The sequence below is a fragment of the Nicotiana tabacum genome, chromosome 16 (genome assembly GCF_000715075.1).
Source record: "Nicotiana tabacum cultivar K326 chromosome 16, ASM71507v2, whole genome shotgun sequence".
Taxonomy (NCBI): domain Eukaryota; kingdom Viridiplantae; phylum Streptophyta; class Magnoliopsida; order Solanales; family Solanaceae; genus Nicotiana; species Nicotiana tabacum.
In genome coordinates this window covers 152118427-152137426 of record NC_134095.1, presented here as the reverse complement: position 1 = coordinate 152137426, position 19000 = coordinate 152118427, and the positions used below count along the sequence as shown (strand labels likewise).

General features: G+C 38.4%; 1 long non-coding RNA gene across 1 annotated transcript; it reads right to left on the bottom strand.

The window, feature by feature from the left end:
* Positions 1 to 754: 754 nt before the first annotated feature.
* On the bottom strand, positions 755 to 1597 carry LOC142170590 (uncharacterized). The gene is made up of 3 exons (XR_012699852.1): positions 1161 to 1597; positions 1031 to 1065; positions 755 to 899 (listed from the first exon to the last, which is right to left on the bottom strand). It is a non-coding gene; the product is annotated as an uncharacterized LOC142170590 (long non-coding RNA).
* Between the last annotated feature and the right edge of the window lie 17403 nt (positions 1598 to 19000).

Below are 19000 nucleotides of genomic sequence, written 5' to 3'. Positions count from 1 at the left end.
TGAGACAAAAAATAATTCGTCAATTATTTGTCCCAAAAACACCGTCACCAAAAGTATACAAAGACAATTTGGTGGTTCGTCACTAAATCAAGTTATATTAGGGACGAAATTTTTTTTCGTTCCCAAATGTCTAGTATTTGTGACGAACTTGTTCGTCAAAAAAAGTATAAAATATTCGTCGTTAATAGTGTGCTTTTGTCACTAAAAAGATTATCAATGCCGATGAAACTAGCTTGTCGCTAACTATTTAGTTTAATTAGTGACAATATCAAATGTCTCTAAAGTTATATATATTTCGTAGTTAAATCGACGTTATTTTGTCACTAAAGACTACCTTTTATGTACAAAAAATATTTCGTCCCTAAATATATAAAATAGTGACAGCTTTGCTTTTACAAGAATAATTTACAATATTTGTAGTTGAAAACTATTATGTCGTCACTAAAAATAATATTTTTTTACAAAATTATTTAAAATTAAAATAATCATAAAATACAAATTACTAAAAAGATGATTCTCGGACAAATAATATTTTTGTCACTAAAATTTGATGAATATTTGATGACATTAAAATCCGCAGTGCTACTATTTATAAGTAGTATTTACCTAATTTCCCATTAATTCCAGAATTTATCATTTACTAAATGGAAATAACATAGTAAAAATGGAAGGTAACAACAAAAATTTTCACCGACGATCACATAATTAAGAACTAATACTACATTGAGATAATATTCATTACAAACTCCGTAAGCTAAAACACCGAAATAAAATAAAATTGATTCAACAACATGAGGTCGAATCAAAATACAAATAATTTTAGTAACTGCTTCCTCAAACACTAATGTAACTACTCGTCTAGTAAAGTTGCTCTTGAATAAATTTATACTTTCATGTACCTGTTGAAGAAAAAAACAATTTTAGTACATACTTTTTGATGAACAAGATTTAGCCAAAAATGACATATCATATTTTAATTAGTGAAACAAATAATAGAATGACAAATTAGTACTGGTAGAAAGATGCTTACTCGAAGTTAGACAATAAATATTAATTCTTCTTTGACTGCAAATAACCACAAGAATTAAGAAGAAGAGATATAAAATTAAGAGTACTTAATCTCTCAAAAAATAAAGAATAATAGACAAATTTCTCCATACCTCTACAATAAAATTAAATCAATAAGAACCCACAAATACATACACGTAATATGTCATCTGGAGAAACCCAAATTTTTATTGTCCTACAACTGAAAGAAAAAGAATTCCGTATAAGAGACGCAACAGAAAAAAAAATTGAAGTACAAATAATATTTCTTAACTTAGCTTGAGGATTTGTATCAAAGCAAAGGAGGCATCAGAAGTGGCTTTGCGTCTTAAAATACCCGTCACGCGGATTTGATCTTTTATGCTGTTAAATCAATAAAAGATATTAGAGAAAATTAAGCATTATTGAATAAGAGGATCTATGTGTGTGAAAGAAAAAGAAATAAAATATTAATGGAAGCAATATAGTAGATTTAACTGGTGCAATAATTTGATGGAGAAATGAATGTCACAAAGAATTAAGAGAGGAATGGAGGAGAATTGAGAAATGGGAGGCGACACTACTCAACTAAAAAGAGGGACTTGGGAACACAAAAAAGAAAAGGAAGGAAAATTGCCGCTACTTTTTTCATACAACTTTGAAATAGAATAAAACCGAAAATACCAAAATACAACTTGCCGCTCTTCAATTGTTGTCAATTTATTTTCACTTTAAATTTTTTATGTTACCAAAATACCATAAGATTAATTGTTAGCTGACAAAAAAAACTACTAATTAAAATTTTATTATGTTTATCAACAGTTAAATCAAATTATTTCCATTTATAATGACCAATACTATGGTTGTTGATTAAAAAATATCGTCAATTTTATAATTGTTATAGTGAAAATAAATTTTTTTTAATTGATTTATTTAATTAAATTAAAGGAATTTTAATTATTTAAAAAAATATATTTTATTGCAAATACACCAACTGTTTATTACAGTTATGCTAATTTTGACTTGATTTCATATTTATTATTCATATTTATGCTAGGTTTGGGGCTGCATGTCCAAACCTAGGTAGATAGTGATAAGGGTTTTTTTGTTATATTTGTAAATATTTTTCCTGGAAATAAAAATTAATTACCAAAAAAATCATCTTTGGCGCTTAAAATATTTTTCAACACTTGACACTTGTAATTTAATTATATGAAATAGTGGAGCTAAAAGTATTGAAGAGCAATTCAAGTGAATCTCATTCGTCGAAAAATTACATTGTACAAATATATTAAAATAATCTCTTTATACGTGCATATATATAAACTACAACACCAGATCTCCAGCGGATAATATCCTAAAAGAAAGACTGGTGATTCGTCGATACCAAGGTTGAGGCTCCTTTACAAGCTCAAGAGAAGAACAAGAGAAATCCTAGCTTCATAACATAGGAACAAGAGCTATAAGAGCGGGTTACTAGCAAAGGGGGGCTGGACATTAATTATGCGAGTGGAATGACCCAACTGGACCTAGTTAGCCCGAACCGTTTTGCGGTTCTAGAGGACCCTGAACAAGAAGTGTGTGTGTGTGTGTGAATTATCAAATACCCTTGATAGCTTAGTGTATTCAATCACTATGCTAGTTTACATTTTTCTAAATCCATTTGTTAAATTTTCTGATTTTGCCACTACTTATAATTGCGTTCTATTAGTTACAATATATATTGTTTTTAATTTAATTTGTGAAATTAATATAAAGAATTTGAATTTTTTTAAGAAAATCTAATTACTTTCAAATACTATCAACAACAACAATAATAATGTACCCATATTACCACGAGTAAGGTTTAAAGAAGGTGAGGTATATATAGACTTTACGTGAATGTCACGACCCGGAATTCCTACCCTCGGGAGTCGTGATGGCGCCTACTAATGTGAGCTAGGCAAGACAATCCTTAACAGCTTACTTCATTAACAAATCACTTCTTTTAACGATTATCAGTGATAGCATGAAAATAACGGAATTTAATGAATATACGGAAGACTTAAATTAAAGAAACTGAACAATAATACGGAAATCAACATATGCCTCTACCCAAGAACTGGTGTCACATTACTCACGAACTTCTAAGAGTACTAAATACAACCGTTTGAAAGAAAAATATAAACTGTTTGTCTCGAATACATGAGATAACAAACTGAAACAAAGATAGAGGAGACGCCGGGCCTGTAGACGCTTGCAAGGCTACCTCGGTGTCTCACTGGACGGAAAGTTGGCTCCCAAGCTACTGCTGTTGTCCAAGACATGGATCTGTGCAAAATAGCACAGAGTGTAGTATCAGCACAACCGACCCCATGTGCTGGTAAGTGTCTGGCCTAACCCCGACGAGGTAGTGACGAGGCTAGGACCAAACTCCAGATAAACCTGTGCAGTTATATACTATATGGCGGAAAAGTAAACAGGTAATAAGCAATCAAAACTGGGAAAGGGGAAACATGCTCCGAAGGTAACAGATAAAATAGAATATCAAAAAATAGTAAGGAAACTACAATTTAACTTCTAACACGGATAAGAGAAATAAGGCAACTTTCAGTTTCATCTTATTGCAGGCGTGCAACCCGATCCCATTTCTCATATCTTGTGGTAGGCGTACCACCCGCTCCCATTTCAGTATATCTTGTGGTAGGCGTATCACCCGCTCCCATTTCAGTATATCTTGTGGTAGGCATATCACCCACTCCCATTTCATCATATCTCGTGGTAGACGTACCACCCGCTCCCATTTCATTATATCTCGTGGTAGGCGTACCACCCGCTCCCATTTCATTATATCTTGTGGTAGGCATACCACCCGCTCCCTTTTACATTTCATCACACAATCACAAGAAATCCTGGCAGGGGAACATAAATAATATAATAAATTCACGGCAAGGGAACACAACAATATTATAATTTTCCAGGCAAGGGAACAACAATATTGAATTAGTCATTCCAGCAAGGGAGAATCAGCTATAACCAATCTCAACTCAACTTGTACTCAGTTCAATTTTTGAAAATGCTCAGTCATCGAAGATCATTAAGTAAAGCACCCAAGTGTCATTTAAGAACACAACAACTTTCAATTTAAGACTCACAGTCATGCTTGACACCAACGTATAGATACTCGTCACCATGCCTATACGTCGTACTCAACAAGAAGCAAGTAGCAAGTATGACTCAACTCCTAATCCCTCAAGCTAGGGTTAGACCAAACCCTTACCTTGATGCCTTGATCACCACTCAAGTCTTAACTATAGCTTTACCCCATGATTCTACCACCAATCCGCTCGAATCTAGTCACAAGTTACTTAATTACATCAATAAGTGTTAAATGAATCAATCCCAATGCATGAAAATGAGTTTTCTAAAGTTTTACCCAAAAGTCAGAAATCACCCCCGGGCCCGTCGAAACCCGAGGTCCGGACCGAAACCCGATTAACCATTCCTCTACGAATCCAAATTTATAATTTGTTTTGAAATCGGACCTCAAATTGAGGTCCAAATCCCCAATTTTAGAAGAACCTAGGTTCTACCCAAAACACCCAATTTCTCCCATGAAAATCTTTGATTTGAAGTTGAAATCATGTTAAAAGATGTCAAGGAGTGAAGAAAATGAGTTAGAAATCACTTACCAACGTTTTGGAGAAGAAAAGTTGTTTGAAAAATCGCCTCTCATGTTTTTGGGGTTTTGAAAAGTGAAAAAGAGCTAAAATTCCCGTTTATTTATACCCCCATCAGACCCCCAGTGTGGACCGCATCAAATGGACTGCGGCCGCACAGCCTCCACCGCGGACCGCATAAAGGCGACCGCGGCCGCGCTGGCCCCTCCCTGAAGACCTGCATTTGAGCACCCTGTGCGGACCGCATAAAGGCGACTGCGGCCGCACAGTTTCCACCGCGGACCGCACAAAGGCGACCTCGGCCGCGCTGGTCCCTCCGCGGTCGCACGCGATTTCTCATGGACCGCACTAGAGGGTTCAAAGGTTGTGGCTTCCTGAACCTGCAACACCTGACTTTCTAAGCCCAAGGCATCCCGGAACCTACTCGAAACTCACCCGAGCCTTCGAAACTCCAACCCAAGTATACACACAACCTCAAAAATATCTTACAGGCATATTCGTGTAATAAAATTACCAAAATAACATCACGAGCATCGAATTAAACCTCGAGATCACTGAAATTTCTCAAAACTCTTTTAAACATCAAATTTCTCAATTAACATCCGAATCGCGTCAAACGATGTCCGTTTTAACCAAATTTCACAGGAATGACTCAAGTCATATATAAGACCTGTACCGGGCACCGGAATCAAAATACGGGCCCGATACCATTGCTTTCTAATCAGTTTTCATTTCAAATTTCCTTAATCAATTTCTGAAAATAATTTCACTTAAAATTTTATTTCTCGGGCTTGGGACCTCGGAATTCGATTCCGAGCATATGCCCAAGTCCCATATTTTCCTATGGACCCTCTGGGATCGTTGAATCACGGATCCGGGTCCGTTTACCCAAAACATTGACCAAAGTCAAAATTATTCCTTTTAACATCAAAACTTAGCATTTTTTTCCACAGAGTTTCATTTTTAAGCTTTCAGGCTATGCGCCCGAACTGCGCACGCAATTCGGGGCGATTCTAATGAGATTTTCAAGGCCTCGAAAACACAAAAATCAACTGAAAGCAAGTGATGACCCTTTGGGTCGTCACATTGAAGTAGAGAGACTATTTCCATTATCACCATACAAGGAAATTAAAGTTTATAAATTTACTAAAAAATCAAATAATAAATACAAGGAAAAATGAGGCTTTTAAAAAATTGAATGTAAGTACAACTTTATCCAGCATAGAATGTATTTGTGAAAGATTAAAAAAATTAATTATAATTTTGTATTAAAATTTGAGCTTTTATAATAATATTAGCTTTTATGTGCATACATTGTGCGTATATTATTTTATATTTGAATTAAATAAACTTGACACTTTTTGATAAGGAATTAAATTGCGTTCAAAGTTTTTTAAACATCCTCAAAATTCTATATATAAATAAATAAAAGAAACATTCTTAAAATAAACGTAGGTTAAAAAAAATTCAAGAAGGAATTAGATTGTCCCAATTCCTAAAATGTAACAATAACAAAAAAGGAAAATACATTTCCGAGAAGGAATCAGATTACTTTAAAAAATTACAGAGAAAGAACCTTTCAAGGAGCAATCATTTTGTCCTCTAGTCCCAAAAAGACACCTAAACTTAAAAGAGAAAATGAAAGTAATATTGCCTTGAAAGAATTTATATTTTTTATATTGTATTAAAACTACGAAGGTCCTTAGCGAATTATAGTTCACCTTTTTTACCAGCTTTTAAAAATAGAGTTCCCACTAGATAAAATAGTCATATAATTATTTTTTTTGATTTTTAAGTATATAAAATCTACTAAGTTTTATTTACCAAATCCTTCCTTATTTTGCACTACGTACAAAATTCTAATATTTAGAACTTAAAAGTCTATTCAGATTTCACCATTTCAATTAAACACAAAGGTATAATAAACACATAAAATTAATCATTAACCTAAAAATCTTAACTTTTATGCAAATTACCTTACACATATAAAGAAATTGACGATGGGATAATCATTAAAAGATAATGAATACTTATGTATGCATACTTATATAATTAAATAAAGAAACATATATAAACATTATAGCTATATATGTATATAGGAGTACTGAACTAAAAATACGCTCATATACAAATTACAAATACGGAAATATTGCATATGTATAAGAAAATATCAGATTACTTTAGGGCAGAGTGTGTTACTTTATTGAGTAATTAAATTATTAAAAATTAGTTAGATATATATATATATATATATATATATATATATATATATATATATATATATTAGACAATTTATTTGAGTTATATATAATTATAAAATAAAAGTTAGCAAAACTTTTTGAACATAATAAATGTTGTTTCCATTAGCTAGCTCAATAAATAAAGATATCATATACCACAAAAGTTTTCAGATGTCTTATTTGTGATTAAAAAAGGACTTATATCAGAATTTGAAAATTAAAAAATCTTTTGGTTTTCTAGAAATTGTGTTGACCAAAAAGATCATCACTTGTTTTAAAAGTCCATTATGTGTTTTCAGACCTTAAAAACCTCCTTTTGTTTCACCTCGACTTGCGTGCGCGGTCCGAGCGTATATCTGGAACGCTTTTATGTGAAAATTTGATAAAAATGCTAATTTTGCCTTTAAAATTGAATTTAAGTTGGCTTCGGTCAATATTTTAGGAAAACAGACCCGAACCCGTGATTTGACGGTCCCGGTGGGTCCGTAGGAAAATATGGGACTTGGGCGTATGCCCAGAATTGAATTCCGAGAAATGAATTTTTGAAGAAAATTGTTTAACTGAAATTATAAGAGTTTTTGGAAATTTAAAGATATTTGAATTTGATGGTATCGGGCTCGTATTTTGGTTCCGGAGCCCGATACAGGTCTAATATGGTATTTAAGTTGTGCCTGTAAAATTTGGTTAAAAACGGACTTCATATGACGTGAATCGGACCCTCGGTTGTGAAAATTTGAACTTAAGAGGTCTTGAGATTTTTCTAAGATTTCGTGTTAAATTCTTTGTTAAAGATGTTATTTTGGCGATTTGATCGCACGAATAAATTCGTAAGATATTTTTAATAAAATATAAAAAGACACATATTAATTAGAAATATAATTTGATGCAATATTGCAGGCATATATTTTAAATTGATATATAATGTGCAATTTTCTAGAATAAAAATTGTGTTCCATCTTGCAATATTAAAGTTTAGTAAGACAAAATAAAAAGAAAGGTACATTAATTTGAAACTTAAGGCAAATTCACGGCATAATTTGTTTACTAAGAATCAAATTGAATGATTCATGTCCTACTTGAAATTAAATAAACTTGACACTTCCCAACAAGAAATTGAACTGTGCTAGAACGAAAAATACTCCTAAAATTTCTAACATAAGTAAAAAATGGAGTTCTAGTTTCTCGAACTTGATAATTGTCAAAGATGATTATTTCAATTTCAATTTCAAGTAGTCTTAAAGTAATTATATGTATGTTACACGAACAAAATTTTAGAATTACAGTTATCTACGAAGTGTGATCTTTTAGTTTTTACTAAAAAAAATAATTCGTAGCCAATAATCTCACAATTCAACTACAAAAGTCGTAGCAAATTAAAAATGGTACTTTGTGACAAAAAAGTTTTGTGACTAAATTGTATGTTCAATAGCGACAATTAAATAATTGTCACTAATTATTTACAGTATCAGTAATAAAAATTAAGGTCACAAATAAATATAAAATTTTGTGGCTAAAGTTTACCTTGTTTAGCTACAAATTCTAATTCGTCACTATTGTAATAACATATTTTTTGTGACGAAACTTTTTCGTATCCATAATTTATTTACTTTTAAGACAAATAATGCTTCGTCATTAATTGGGTACATCATTAGTGACAAAATAATGTGTCACTGATAATTTTAAATTCGTGGCTAATATAATTTAATAATTGGCGCCAACTCAATTTTTGGTGGGAAACTTTAGTGGACAAAACTTTGCTACAAAATATTGTGTTTCGTCACTAAAAGTATGTGGCTTATGTATTTAAAGATGAAATGTAATTTTTGTCATGAAAAGTAAACTATTAGTGACGAATTTTTATGTCGTAGCTAATAATTTCGTAGCTAAATATCAGTTTTGTTGTAGTGACTCATTTATGACTGTTTTAAATTATTGTAATTATTACTTTATGAACGTGCAAATACGTGACAACTTGTTTAATCATTGCATAAACATGTTTTCAACATCATATTTCACTCGTGCCAAACAAATACCATAGTAACGCTTATAATGAGTGGTTGCGCTCTTCCGATATCATTACCCCCTAAATTTGGCAAAGGCGTATTTATGGTAAAACCAGTCGATCAATGGTGTAGTCGACGATTCCATGCCTTTCCCTCTTGAGTTGTCCGCTCAAGGGTACCAGTCTAATATCCCATAAAAACCTTACTCTGTTTAATTGTGCATGCATAATGGTCAAACTTAGCCGAGTCAGTTATGTTGTCCGCATAATGACTCTTTAAGACAGCCTCGTCCAAAGTCCACTGGATTTTCCAAAAAACCCAAATGGACACTACCACATTTTGTGCATTTATTTGGAGAATTAAATGCTTTTATGCCAATTATTGGTATTTAATAGTCGAGTCTGGTGGGGGGGTAAGGGCCTGACCCTTTTGTCTTGCAGAAACATGAGGCACGAAGTCCCCAGATTCGACATGGTCATAAACATCCACCCAAGGTTGCTAAGCTGGTGAAAGGATCTTCATTCCAGTGATCAGACTCTTATCCAAAAATACCTAGGAAATCTACCTTCTCTCCTGGAGGTCCAGCCCAACAACAAAATCATAGAAGCTGCTACTCTGTTCTGGGACTGTGATAGGTCTGTGTTTCACTTCGGGGAGATTGAGATGACACCCCTGCTAGAGGAAATAGGAGGATTGGCTGGTATACCATGGGAGACCCCGGTTTTGTTAATGCCAGAAAATTGCAAGGGTAGAGGTTTTTTCCAAATTATGGACCTAAAGAAGAATCCAGACTTGATATGTTTGAAGGAGTCCTACATTCCCTTTGATTATTTGTATGAGTGATAAGGTCACAGCAAATCCAACTGTAGATATCCGGATGAGTTCGCCCTTAAATCGTTGGGGCATATTCACCGAAGGGTCTTTGTCTTCATGTTCTGCTTCTTGGGGAGGATAGTGTTTCCAATGAAGAAAGCAAGGATCCATACCAGGATAGCCATGGTCACCAAAACTTTGATGGAGGGAATTGGTGGACAACGATTTAGCATAGTGCCCATGATCATCGCAGAGATATACCGAGCCTTGGAAAAGTGTCAACAAGGAGCCCCACACTTCGAGGGATGCAACTTGCTACTCTAGCTCTGGCTCATGGAGAATCTTCAAAGGGGTGAATATCGGCAAGAGATTCAGCGTAAATACTGGGATGATCATATAGCCTTCCATCAACCAAGGCGAATGAACTACATCCCCAACATGGTTGCTCAGCCAGAAGATGCCAAGGGGTGGGTGGAACTATTTGAAAATCTAACTGAGGATCAAATACAATGGATGTTCGAGTGGTTCCCTACTGAAGAGTTCATCCCCCGATCCAAGGACGCTCCATTTCTGATACTAATCTGTTTGAGAGGAACCTACCCTTATGTCCCTCTCCGAGTTATGAGACAGGCTGGTAGGAAGCAAGTTATACCAAGGGTCGACAAGATGAGTCACTTCCGGACTGACTTCCAAACCGATGACAGTCCTTATAAGTGCCAACCTCAACATATGTGGCATTGCAAGATCATCATGGGAAGAGATACTATCGAACCAGGCAGATACCATGCTGGCTGCACCCCATACTATTCAGGCTGGCTGGAGGATAATCACAATGGTCTGGGCAAACCCGGGTTTGTTCGAGGTCACAAAATCATCGATGAAAAGGCTGAAGCACAGGTCAAATACAACCAACTGCGCAAGAGGATTTGGGAATATGAAATTGAGCACCGTGAGATTCAAGAAACCCACCAAAAACTGATTGAAGAGTGGAAAGACATAGCTGTCAGTGCCAACAAGCGACTGGGATACTTGGAACGAGGTTTAGTGGAGCTGGAAAGGAAGTTTCTCAAGAGGATTGAGGACTTCCAGAATACTGAAGGAAACGAGGGTGGACACCTGGCCAGAGCCTACCTGCTGCTGGGACTTTGCGAGCTGGTGAAGCTGTTCGATGGAGCCAAGGATGCCGAGTCTGGGAAAGGTCCTTCTGGGACCAAATAGATAGGAGTTTTCTTTTATTTTATGAAATGTAATAAGGCCAATGGCCACTAGTGGCATTTTATTCCTTGTTATTTAGGGTCGTTTTGGGATTCATCTACTTTTTATCAATAAAATGAGGCATTTAGCATTCTAAATTCTCCAAATCACGTTGTCGCTAGGCCTATCTTGGGCACAATGAGGCTCCTAAATTAGGATGTGATTTACACTATGTGTTTAAATATCTCAACACTTTCTTATAATCCCCACTGACTTGTTACCTTTTGTTTATTTACTCCCCTCCCCAAAGGTTAGTTCGTGCACTCTCGCATCGTCATCATATTCCACAAGATCAAAGGGCCCTCCACCCACTCCTCCTCCTAGTCCTATCAGAAGCAGGAACAAAGGAAAGATGGAAGATTTGAACAACACCAGAAAGAAGAACTCAACTGACCGGGTAGAGGTCACTCATGGTGCTCAGGTCTACAAAGAAAGTGCGTCCCAACTCGAGCAGAAACTGATGAGATTTCAGGAGGAACTTGATCAGGTTCGGAATCTAGAAAACTTATCATTTTCCCTCACCACTCTAGATATCAATTTTCCAAACGCTCAGAACCCCACACCTCCACAAAACATCCCAACACCACAAAACCATCCCGCTCTTCACCACCACTGCAACACCTGTCATACTTCCAACAATACTCTACTGCTCATCCTAGAATCGGTGAACTCCACAAATGACCATTTCCACACTCATAACACCCCTATCTACGTAGAAACCATGCCATACTCCACCCAACCCATTTCAAGCACACCTGAGTCTGATGATAAAAACTCACTCATCAGGAGTCTGGCTGAAGGGCTTAAGAAGTTGACTAGCCGAATTCAGGACGTCGAAGGAAGCAAAGGAATTGAGGGGCTAAACTATGAAGATCTTTGCATACAGCCCGATGTTGAACTGCCCGAGGGGTACAAACCTCCGAAGTTCGAGATGTTTGATGGTACAGGAGATCCGAGAGCTCATTTGAGAACATACTGCGACAAGCTGGTTGGAGTAGGAAAGGATGAAACGATCCGCATGAAACTTTTCATGAGGAGTCTGAAGGGAGATGCTATGTCTTGATACATTAACCAAGATCCGAAGAAGTGGTCGAATTGGGTAAGCATGTCATCCGATTTCATGGACAGGTTCAGGTTCAACACAAAAAATGCACCAGATTTGTTCTACATCCAGAACCTAAAGAAGAAACCCGCGGAGACATTCCGTAAGTATGCTACTCGATGGAGATCAGAAGCTGCTAAGGTCAGACTGGCTTTAGAAGAATAAAAAATGAACAGGTTTTTTGTCCGAGCTCAATACCCACAGTACTATGAAAGGTTGATACTGATTAAAAGCCAGAAATTTTCTAACATCATCAAGCTAGGTGAGAGGATCGAGAAAGGCATCAAAAGTGGTATGGTCACAAACTTTGAAGCCTTGCAGGCTACCAACAAGGCTCTATAGTCTGGTAGCACGTCCAAGAAAAGGGACGTGAGTGCCGTAATGGTTGCACACAGAACCAAATCCCCTATCAAATACCAAACCTACCCGATTCCTCCACTCTCATATCAACCTACTCCAAATTACCAAGCACCCTCGCCCTCTTACCAAACTCCACCACCTACTTACCAATCACCTCCACCTACCACATATCAGCCTACTTCACCTAGATTTTCCCAACCTGCACATGTCTACGAAGCCTACAATGCTCAACCCTCTCACTATCAATCACATCCCACTCGACAAAACTTTCCTAGACCCCGACCAAATTTCCACCGAAGACCTCCCAAACAATATACCGCCATTGTTGACCCAATTGACCAGCTGTATGAAAGGCTCAAAGCTGCTGGTTATGTCACCCCCATATCTTCTATAACCCCTAAAAACCCTTCCTAATTGGTCAATCCAAATAAATCATGTGCATACCATTCCAGCATGAAAGGGCATGCCATTGATGAATGTCGTTCTCTGAAAGATAAGATCCAGACACTGATTGATAACAAGATTATTGTAGCAAAGGAGCCTGCTCCGAATGTCCACAATAACCCTCTTCCCGACCACAAGGGTGGAGGCATTAACATGATTGAGATGGAAGATGATTGGGACCCCAAGGGATCGATTGGTTTGATCGCAGAAGGTGAAAATCCAAAGAGACCAATAGTTACTCTTAATCCGCTTGTAGTCCAGATCTATCCTTCTAGGGACACCGAGGTGAATATGTCTATACCACTTGAGTTTGAAGCGCCTTCCCCCACAAAGACGCCAACACCTATTGAGGTCGAGTTTGTGTCTCCAGAAAACACACCCGTGCCGTTTGCAGTTACGGTTTTACCGTCCAAAATACATGCTCCGTTTGGGGTAAAGGCGCCTATTCCAGTAGCAATGTCAGCTATAACACCATTCCATACAAAGGCCATCCCTTAGGACTATACAGTCGAGGCAAGAAGGAAAGGGAAAGCCAAATTCGGAGAAGCAATCGCAATAAAGGGTATGACAAGAACTGGCAGAGTATACACCCCGGAACATTTGGCTGAATCAAGCAAGCAGGCCTCTGGACAGCCATCCATCACTGAAGCTGGGCCCGATGATCTCTGGAGAAAAATACAAGCAAAGGAGTACTCAGTCATTGATCAGTTGAACAAAACACTGGCACAGATCTCTATCCTAGCCTTGCTGCAAAGCTCCGATGCACATAAGAATGCCTTGTTGAAGGTGTTGAGTGAGGCATATGTACCAAGCAACATCACTAGAGGAGAAATGGCAAACATGGTAGGGCAGATATTGGAGAGTCACAAGATCACTTTTCATGAAGATGAGTTGCCACCAAAAGGGGTGAGTCACAACAAGGTGTTGCACATCACTGTGCAATGCAAGGATTATTTCATCACCAGAATCCTGATTGAAGGAGGGTCTAGCCTTAACATTTGTCCGCTGGTAACACTCAGGACATTGGGAAAGGGGCTGCATAAGATCAAGAACGGGGCCATCAATGTCAAAGCTTTCGATGGATCCCAAAGGTCCACTATTGGGGAAATTAGCTTGTGTTTGCAGATGGGGCCCACTTGGTTTGATGTTGAATTTCAAGTAATAGACATGCCGGCATCTTACAACTTGCTTTTGGGAAGACCTTGGATTCATGCCGCTGGGGCTGTAGCATCAACCCTACATCAGGCAGTGACGTTTGAGTAGAATCACCAAGAGGTGATCATTCACGGTGACGGTAGTAATCCCATATACAGTCACCAAACCATCCCAATGATCGGAGGTAGAAGAAAGATAGGCGGAGAGACCTATCACCACATCGAGCGAGTCAACACCGTTGATATGGACAAATGGTGGGACAACAAAATCGAAAGCATATTGAACTAGAGCAGATATAAACCTGGCAAGGGACTTGGCAAGAACCTCCAAGGAATCGCCAAACCTATCAAGGCGAAAAAGCATGGCACCACTTTCAGTCTGGATACAAGTACACTTAGGAAGAGTTCAACAACTGGTTGCCACCATGGTGCGGCCCTTACTACCCACTGGAGCAGCCGATACCCCATTTGGAACAGATTTTCCAGTCAGCCGATATTATATATGGGTCGGATGAAGAGGAAGCACTGTCAGCAATGAGGAATTTATTCATGGAAGATGATGACATGGATTGTTGGGTCATTTTCAAGGAGGAGGGGGAGGAAGGCCCTTCCATACAGGCTGTAAGCCGAGGAGCATGCCTCAACAATTGGACCATCAGAACCACCAGAGCCTGAAAATCCTCGGGGTAGCAAGGCTAAACAAAGCATCATGCACTATCTTTCATTTTTACTAGTTGATTTTCCTTTCGCATTTTTGAATTTTCGCAATAAGATCTTCAATATTCAAAACAGTTATGGAATTTAGCAAAACATTTTCTCTATAAATCTTACTCTTATTATTTTTCTCTCATTACTTTACTCATACAACATTACTATTACTTATCTTGATGAACCAATGACTGTGACATGCAGTGAGACAACACAACAAACAGACATAGATTCAGAGGAAGATGACATACCAAAAGAGATTGTTAAAGAGGTTGAAAATTTTGAGAACAGACCTAAGTCCAATCTGGATTAGACCGAGATTGTTAACCTAGAAGATGCAGAGAACGTCAAAGCAACGAGAATCAGTGTCAACTTATCTCCATCAGAAAAGAAGGAATACACAGAATTTATAAGGGAATATGAAGACATATTCTCTTGGTCATATGATGACATGATTGGTCTGAGTACATCTATTGTGGCTCACAAACTGCCAACCAATCTAACATGTCCGCCGGTAAAGCAAAAGCTCAGAAAGTTTAAGCCTGACATGAGTCTGAAAATCAAGGAAGAAGTCACTAAGAAAATCAAAGTCAAGGTTCTTAGGGTAGTAGAATACCCAACATGGTTAGCCAACATTGTACCAGTATCGAAGAAGGATGGGAAGGTCAGAGTCTGTGTCGACTACCGGGATCTCAATCGGGCCAGTCCGAAAGATGACTTCCCCTTTGCCGAACATACACATCCTGATCGACAATTGTGCCAAGCATGAGTTGCAATCATTTGTGGATTGCTTTGCTGGATATCATCAGATCTGGGTGGACGAAGAAGATGCTGAGAAAACGGCTTTCATTACACAGTGGGGAATGTACTGTTATAAGATGATGTCGTTCAACCTAAAAAATGCAGGGGCCACCTACATGAGGGCCATGACTACCATTTTCCATGATATGATACATAAGGAGATCGAGGTTTATGTAGATGATGTCATCATCATCACAACCAAGAAAGCCACTGATCACATGGAAGATTTGAGGAAGTTCTTCAACAGACTGAGAAGGTACAACCTGAAACTAAATCCCGCGAAATGTGCATTTGGGGTTCCTGCCGGAAAACTACTTGGGTTCATTGTAAATCGCCGAGGAATAGAACTAGATCCATCAAAGGTTAAAGCCATTCCAGAATTACCACCGCCGAAGAACAAAAAGGACGTGAAGAGTTTCTTAGGAAGACTCAACTACATCAGTCGGTTCATAACTCAATCTACTGTCATCTGTGAGCCAATCTTTAAGATGTTGAAGAAGGACACCACTACCAGATGGACTGATGACTGCCAAAGGGCCTTCGACAGAATCAAGGAGTACCTATCAACACCACCAGTTTTGGTCCCGCCCAAACCAGGTAGACCCCTATTACTCTACCTTGCAGTGCTAGATGGAGCGTTCGGTTGTGTTCTTGGGCAACATGATAAAACAAGGAGGAAGGATCAGTCCACTACTATCTTAGCAAGAAGTTCACCCCTTATGAGGCCCGGTATTCTCTATTAGAACTCATCTGTTGTGCTATGACTTGGGTAGCTCAGAAGTTGAGGCACTATTTCTATGCCTATACCACGTATCTCATATCAATGATGGATCCGTTGAAGTACATCTTTCAGAAGCCCATGCCCACTGGAAAGCTAGCCAAGTGGCAAATCCTGCTGAGTGAATTCTACATTGTCTATGTAACTCAGAAAGCAATCAAGGGACAGGCTTTGGCAGATCATCTTGCCGAGAATCCCGTGGACAGAGAATACGAACCCTTAAAGTCGTATTTTCCTGATGAAAAGATATCATTCATAGTAGAAGACATTGCAAAATCCTATGACGGTTGGAGAATGTTTTTCGATGGAGCAACAAATTTCAAAAGAGTTGGAATAGGAGCAGTCCTAGTGTCAGAAACTGGTTAGCATTATCCGGTGTCTGCCAAACTCAGATTCCTTTGCACCAAGAACATGGCTGAGTACGAGGCCTGCATCTTGGGACTCAAGATGGCCATTGACATGAACATCCAAGAGTTGCTAGTTATCGAGGATTCACACTTGCTTATACATCAGGTCCGAGAAGAATGGGCGACCAAGAACTCCAAGATACTTCCTTATCTACATCATGTGCAGGAGTGGATAAAGAGGTTCACAAAGACAGAATTCTAGCATGTCCCCAGGGTCCAGAATGAATTTGCCGATGCATTGGCTACCCTATCATCCATGATACATCATCCAGATAAGAACTTTATTGATCCCATTCCGGTAAAGATCCATGATCAGCCAACTTACTGTGCCCATGTCGAAGAAAAAGCAGATGGAAAGCCTTGGTTTTATGATATCAAGGAATACTTGGCAAAAGGGGAATACCCAGAGCTCGCAAATGCTATTCAGAAGTGCACACCTCGGAGGTTATCCAACAATTTCTTTCACATCGGAGGAATCTTGTACAGGAGAACTAAGGTGTGCCGACGCAAAGGAATCATCTAAATTACTAGAAGAAATCCATGCTGGGACTTGCGGGCCACATATGAATGGCTTTGTCTTAGCCAAGAAGATACTCTGAGCTGGTTATATTTGGATGACTATGGAAACGAACTGCATCCAATATGTCCGGAAGTGCCACCGCTGTCAGATACATGCAAATATGATAAAGGTGCCTCCAAACGAGCTTAATACAACAAGCTCACCATGGTCATTCGCCGCTTGGGGAATGGATGTTGTCTGTCAAATCGAACCTGCCGCATCAAATGGGCACAAATTCATCCTAGTGGCAATTGATTATTTCACCAAATGGGTTGAAGCAACATCATATAAGGCAGTGACTAAGAAAGTTGTAGCAGACTTTGTCCGCGAACGTATCGTTTGTCGGTTCGTAATTCCAGAATCAATCATTACTGATAATGGTTCCAATCTCAACAGTGATTTGATGAAAGCCATGTGTGAAACCTTCAGGATCAAACACAAGAATTCTACAACCTACAGACCTCAGATGAACGGAGTCGTAGAGGCCGTCAATAAGAATATCAAGAAGATACTAAGGAAAATGATAGAGAAGCATAAGCAGTGGAACGAGAAGTTATCATTTGCTTTATTAGGGTATCGCACCATAGTCCGCACATCAATCGGGGCGACGCCCTATATGCTGGTTTATGGTACAGAGGCGGTCATTCCTGCAGAGGTAGAAATTCCTTCCTTGAGGATCATACAGGAAGCAGAACTCGACAATGCAGAATAGGTGAAGAGTTGTTATGAGCAGCTAGCTCTTATAGATGGAAAAAGAATGAACGCAGTTTGCCATGGTCAGCTTTATCAGAACAGAATGTCCAGAGCCTTCAACAAAAGAGTCAAGCCGAGACAGTTCACACCGGGAAAGCTAGTGTTAAAGAAGATTTTCCCGCATCAGGACGAGGCCAAAGGGAAGTTCTCTCCCAATTGGAAGGGTCCATACATGGTCCACCGGGTTCTAACAGGAGGAGCCCTCATACTTGCAGAAATGGACGGAGATGTTTGGCCAAAGCCGATCAATCTAGATGTAGTGAAGCAATACTATATGTAACCTTTATGCGTTCCTTCATGATGTACCTTGAACTACGCCTGACCTGATTCCCTTTAAGAGGGGATACGTAGGCAGCCTTATGGGTTCGGTCACAATGTAATAAAGTTTCTATTTCCCCGCTATTGGAAACTAGGGTAGAATTTTGAAGAGGACCCTTAAAATTCCAAAGCTGATTCCAGCCATTTATCATTAACAGCCGTCAGAAGTAGCAGCCTAGTAAACTGGGGCAGAATTTTGAAGAGGACCCTCAAAATTCTGAAGCAAGAGAAGTTGTAATGTCTTGAACCACGACGCAGTCATAGGTTCATCTAAGGAAAACTATTCTCGATTATGTATTTATGTTATATTTTTTTTACTAAATCATGCATGTCTGTTACCAAAGTTGCTTTGTTTAGCAACGCTACTCCAATAATACGCACAGTATCACCGAAACAGAGCCGAGTAAGTCAAGCAGAGCCAGCGGGAATACGAACTAATCTACCCCTTTACAAAACACACGATTTTCTTTGGATGCAGGCACTTGAGTTTCAAAATCATCAAATATACTATACACTCACAAAACTCTCATTACTCAGAGATACTACTCTCAGAACCGTTGCACTTACTCACAGCTGTTATCCGCACGCAGTGTCCCCAGCAGACACAGTATCCCCAGCAGC